This window comes from Drosophila simulans, chromosome 2L (genome assembly GCF_016746395.2).
Source record: "Drosophila simulans strain w501 chromosome 2L, Prin_Dsim_3.1, whole genome shotgun sequence".
Classification (NCBI taxonomy): domain Eukaryota; kingdom Metazoa; phylum Arthropoda; class Insecta; order Diptera; family Drosophilidae; genus Drosophila; species Drosophila simulans.
Window position 1 is genome coordinate 9,332,439 of NC_052520.2, and position 6,000 is coordinate 9,338,438.

Consider the following 6,000-nt stretch of genomic DNA (forward strand, 5'->3'; position numbering starts at 1 on the left):
ACTTACTCATCAAATTGATATTGTACTTAAGCGCAAGTCCTTTTTTTCTGTGTGTAAAAAAGGCACAACAAAGGGTCCAAGGACTTGCTCAGGACAATAGAGGAGAGAGCCTCAATAATCCGACATGGAAGCAAAAAGAGCATTGGCCCATGATAATAGCAAGAAATACATAATTCGTTTGTCTGACCAACTCCACAATATCCTGGAGGACAAAAGGAAAGGAGCCCCACGTAATCGCAAAAACATTGGCCAAGGCAAAAAGCAACTCAGCAAATGGGGCGCCTAAGTAGATGTACATCCCAGGGACTTTCGGGAAAATCGTGAAAAATCGAATTATGAATAAGCGGGGGAGGGGAGGAAAAAGGGGGGGGGTTGGCAACGTCATGCAGCGCATTTGAAATCATTGGCCTGTACCGAATGGGATTATCCCCAACGTGTTTGCTGTACTGCTTGCTTTTAGTCCCGAAAATATGATTACTATTCGGCGGCAGCTCCAACTTTATGGCTCTCCAGGACCACGCCTCCAACGCGCAGGCCTGGTGTGGGCGTGGCTGCTTCCAGGATATCCTCCCCCTGTCAGGCATTAAATAATAGGCCATAAGAAATTGAATTGTAATTTATGCCATTTGTTATTCCTCCCAGCCAAGCCCTAACTTTTATGCATATGAAATATGTTTGACAGATGCATAAATAATTAGACCAGAGGAGCAGTGCGAAATGAGCATGAGATGTTTAGATATGCCATTCCGATTTCAACACCACATTTATTTATTTACCCGTTAAATTTAAAGAATGCTTTTTCATTTAAAAATTTAATCAAATATGCACTGAATTTTCTGAATTGCGTCAAAAAGAAAAACATAAAAGCCAGGCATAAAACTAATGCACACATCACTGGCTAATTGCTTATCAATTGAAAAGAAAAATAAACATTTCAAATTAAATACTAGAAACAAAAACTTTTTGACCAGTTCGAACTGAGAAATGTATCAATTGAAGAATAATTTTCGCAACAACTTCTGCCATGAAATTTCAGTTGAAAAAAACTAGAGAAGCGAAATCATAGCCAAAAGATTTATTATCGGCATCCGCAGCAGCTGTCAGCACAGAGTGAAATTTATGTTTTCCTTTTGATTTCCCAGCCATACTTCTACTTCTACTTTTTTTTTTGTGGAAAACCATCACATCAGTCAACTCGCATTGGCAGTTATAGCCCGGCTCCACTTGGCAGTGTTTTAGTTTTGCACAACTTTTGCAAATCTCTTCAACTGCCTCGGAGTTCTTGAAGAGGATGGCCCAGAAATAGCTTACATACACACACAGCACACGTATGAAACTCATTTTAGTGCTTGCTTTTCTCTGAAAATCCCCACCATTACTTTTTCTCAGTTATTCCGTGTTGAATGCAAACGTAAAACTGAAAAATTTCCCCCTTTCTGATGTTTGACATGCAAAAATATTTGAACTAAGCACCAGCCAAAGTGTAAGGACGTCGAGCGGCATTGGCTGTCTGAGGAACTACTACATCCTTTTCATTCAGCACTTATCGCACATAATAGAATATGAAATTCACATAAATAATGTGAGTGCAATATGCACAAATACGCGACCCATTTATTTGCACTAGTTTCGCACTGCATCTCGAGTATATTGAAAAATATTTCATTACATTCCCATGGGATATGGCAATTTGGCTCGGCTGGCAAAATCTTGCTTAGTTTTTGCTTCTGTTTCTGGCTCGGCGAATGTCCCTGCTGGCCTTTAATTAAAAGCAAACATGTTTGCCTGCAAACCCAAGGCAAACACACCCACTCACCCATGGCAGTACATTTTATTTGCCATAAAGTAAATGTTTTACAGACTTAAATTACATTTTGGCAGGGACTTTCCATGCCCATTTTCTCTGCCTGTGAACGACACGTGTGTTTGCATCACGTGTCGAGATTTCAGGTTAAATAATTTGTTTTCTGTCGAAATTCGTGTATTGGATTTTGTTAAATTGTTTACACAAGTCCGTGTTTCCTGCTTTACGTATGTAAACTAAACCACAGCGCTTGATTGCCATTTGAATTTCAAGGTTCAATTGCTTTTAGAAGTGTTTGTAATAAAAATGACAAAAGAACTGCAAAACTATTAGTCACATTTTTACGTAACTCGCCCAGAAATGATCTGCGAAATGATTGCCGCTTGTCGTTCGCTATCAACCCTATCATTTCCTGACACATTTTGTATAACCAAGCGTGCAAATAGCATTCGAAGACCTGGGAATTCTTATCGAAGCGACATTAAGTCATGCGGAATGGCAATCAGACCGAAAAAGACATCGATGAGATCACGAGCACATGACAAATGACAAGTGCCGTGGAGTTGGATGCGTGAAAACGCATTTCTCGGAGCGACAAGGAGTCCACATACTTAAGACGAACTCGGTTATGTGGTGACGTCAATGGCGGGCTGTTTAATTAAATTTTCAAAGTATTTTTCATGCTCTTAATTGTGTCAACGTCAGTGCCAGAGAATTCGAGGCGGGTGAGGGCTGGTCGGCAAAAATGCAGCAAGGCCGTGGATGTCATTAAGCGCAGCTTCCGCAGGAGCGTGCAAAAAGGAGTGGGAATGAGCGCCGGAAAGTAGGCTACACAAGTCAGTAGGTCACAGACATGAAAGCAGCAGCAGCAGCAGCTGTTGTCGATGACAGGCCCCCAGCTCCTTTTTCGATACGATACCCGAGGGGTTCGAGGTCCCCTTTTGCGCCACCCATTCGCCGCCCACATGAAGTGAGGGGAGTCCCCCGTTGATGGCCGCCTGTCCCCGCAGGCAGCCAAAGGAAACATTTTTCTAGCCACTCTTGCCTGGCATTTTCTTGGAATTTCATTGCAAACGCTTTTGGTCGCATTTTCCTAACCACTCTCCATCCCGAGCACTGAAGTTTACCTTTAGTGGCATTTTTCAAAACCTGTTCGCCAATATCTTTCGTTTATGCAGTCGGCTAAATGAAGGCGGTTGAAACTTTTTAATTTGGGTAACTTTATCCCGTTTTAATCAATGAAGGTCTTGAAAGTTTTTGCGGCTTTAAGTAAGTTCAACATTTGCTTTTGGCATAAATTAATTCGCAAAACTTATGGTTTTGAGCCAAAGTAACTTTTCGGATTGCTAATATATAAATAAGTGGGTAAGGAAAAAGGAACTTGTTTTTTATTTTATGCGAGGAGGGAAATTTATTATACAATGCTGTGAAAGTACAGCACTTAATGGATCGAATGAGTGACATCAAGCACGCAATACACCAAGTTAATGGGTTATGTCAATAACCATTAAAAGTTAATGCAATATTTAAAAGTATATTTTAATAGAGAAATGTGGTATTAAATCATAGGAAGTGTAAAAATGTATTGATTAAAAATTGAAATGGTAGAATTGTATGGTTACCGTTTTTGGGTCAAAAAACTCGGTTACCACTTTGCCTGAACTCTGAACCGCCGCAAGCCATTTTCATCGAGTGACTTCCCTGCAATTAGAATTTTATTTGTTTACGAGTCATTTTCCAATTTAGGCATAAATTATTCATATTGCGTATACGCCCCGTTTGCCGTAGAACAACACTTCAGCTGGCACACCGAACGATAAACGGAGAGAGAAGAACAAAAGGCAAATCGCAGTTCGATAAAACCAAATTACATGCCAGTGACGACAATGACAATTGCGAAATTATAAAGCAGGCGAAAAGCCATTAAAGGACATCGCATTCGCCGTATTCCCACTCGTTTGCAAAACGAGTCCTCAGTCCTCAAGTCCTCGTTGTCCGCTGCATAAAGCTCACGACGTGCAATAATCTGAACAATTGTAGTTTATGCCTTAATTTTTGTTTGCGTACATGTTTTATGGCCAATACCCCGCGCCCCCTCCCCGTGTTTTGTCATCTCCTTCTGTCGCCTTAATTACATTTCTCGTGTCTGCCTCACTCTCTCTCGTGGCTGTCTCCTGCTTTGTTTTATATCCTTTTTCAGTAATTTACTCTCCCCGGTTTGAATGTCTGTGATGTCTGTTTTACACAGCAAAAAGTTGTCTGCTTTCAGAAAATATTGTAAATGTATTTATTTCAATTAAAACTGTAATCCATCTTAAGGAAAAAATTAAATTATTTGCAGGCTAAGCATAATTTATTTCCTTAAACAATATTTCTTGAATTTCTAAATCATATCCTCTATGTTTTTAAGCCCTCTATTAATATAAATTTTCACTGTCACATTTTGCAAAAAAATGTATTTTTATATATATATGCGTAATTTCTATGATTTTACCATATACCATTTAATTAGTGTATCTGTAATTCTGGGACTCGGTTGGTAGTTAAGTAGTGTACGTTGTTTAACTCTTGTTTTTGTTTTTTGATAGAACCTCATAACTCAATTACGAAGTATAAAGGATTTTCATTGCCCGCACGCATCTCGCATAAAGAAGAAGGCTTTGATGAATGTGAGGAAAGTTAACTGGCACTTCTTGGCGGCTTTTTACGGCTTTTTTGTTCAACACTTGCGACTATTTTCTGTTTATGTTTATTGGTCATGGTGTCTGCCTGATCCTGGCGTGGTCCACATAAAATGTCACCGAAGTTGACAGTAAACAAAAAAGTTTTCGGCACTGAAAAAGTGTCTCGCAAATGTATCGTGGGCATTGGGCCAATCTGAAAGGACCATAAATTAAACCTTTTTGCCGCTGGCCAACACCGAAAACTACAATACTATGAAAAGGGGAAGATAAAGTGATACAGAGAATGGGGTATTCCCCAACTGCACAACCCTATAGGGTTTGTTTAAAGGCAAACAAAAAATTTAGGTGCATTAGTTATTTAAACCTCTTTGTGAAATGAAGTGTAAATATGAAATAGGTGCCCTTTTTTGCTTTAAATGTCTTAAAATTCTGTTGAAAAGAGCACTTTAGCTTATGTAAGACTTATCTCTTTGGTTTAAAGCCCTGAAAAAGTTTATTTAATCTCCAAACTTTTAGCAATAATTGTATTCCACATGGACTGCTAATTTTAACATGTCATAACTAACAGACACCAGATGCCATTACTATAGATTATCTCTGCATAGAAAGTTGGGCTCATCGGAGACCAAAATAAATTAAAGTCGGCACAAAGGGCCACCTACGTTTTAGCTGATTTACTTTATGGGTCCCCATGGTAGTGCAAAAAACCTACACAGTAGCCACTAAAAGAATTTTAGGGGATGACAATAAAGTTCGGGCTGACAAACAAAGGCGACAGTTTTCAAAAAAAAAAAAAAAAAAAATACAAGCATCGGTTAAAAAACCCAAACAAGCTAGAAAACTTACCTATGACAAGTCCGAAATGGCTTTTTTAATCCTTTGGGCAAACTTTCAGCTTAAATCAGAGGCGACAGCAGATTTGAGACTTTTTATCGTATTTTTTTTACCACGAAAAACTTTTGGCCGCACTTTAACACTTGGGAAGACGGGGAACCTGTTAGTCCGCCCAAGGACACTGTCTCACACCCACACACTCACTCACACACCCACATACGCGGCGCTGACATATTGGCACATTCGCAGCAATCCACAGATCCTGCCGTCTGTCCGCCACACTAGCCAGTTACCAGGAATCAGTGGCCAAAACCGTTAACCATTAACCAGGTCCGTTCCGAGGCTTTTCCAGCAGGTTCTTGCCGCACGCACGTCCACAAGCGAACTGAAACCGAAACCGACACCAATGCGGAAAACTGAACGCGGTGCGCAGCCTGCCAAAAGGACATGCTGTAGTACTACTATCCGTAGTGAGCCTTCGTGGCCTCGGGTACCATGAGTTCGGGGAGCCTTCGCGAGGACCATTGACAGGATGCTGCCGGATGAAGTTGCCGAAAGAGGGAGAGCGGAGCTTTTGCCTCTCAATCTCTTTTGCCAAGTGTGGTGAGTAAAATTCGCCATGGCACTGAGAAAAATTTGTCTGCTTATCCTCATAAAGAAAGTTAAATAAGCATGTAA

General features: G+C 40.3%; 1 protein-coding gene across 5 annotated transcripts in view; it reads right to left on the minus strand.

Moving 5' to 3' along the window:
• LOC6731623 (potassium voltage-gated channel protein Shaw) overlaps positions 1-5,752 on the minus strand; it is a 41,653-nt gene extending 35,901 nt beyond the window's left edge. For 2 of the 5 annotated variants that reach the window (XM_039298593.2, XM_016178591.3), the window contains exon 1: positions 5,335-5,749. The gene's annotated coding sequence lies outside the window, so the exon portion shown is untranslated. Of the gene's footprint in view, positions 1-5,334 lie in introns of all 5 variants that reach the window. The other 3 variants (XM_016178590.3, XM_039298598.2, XM_016178589.3) reach the window with 3 other exon arrangements.
• Positions 5,753-6,000: the final 248 nt, after the last annotated feature.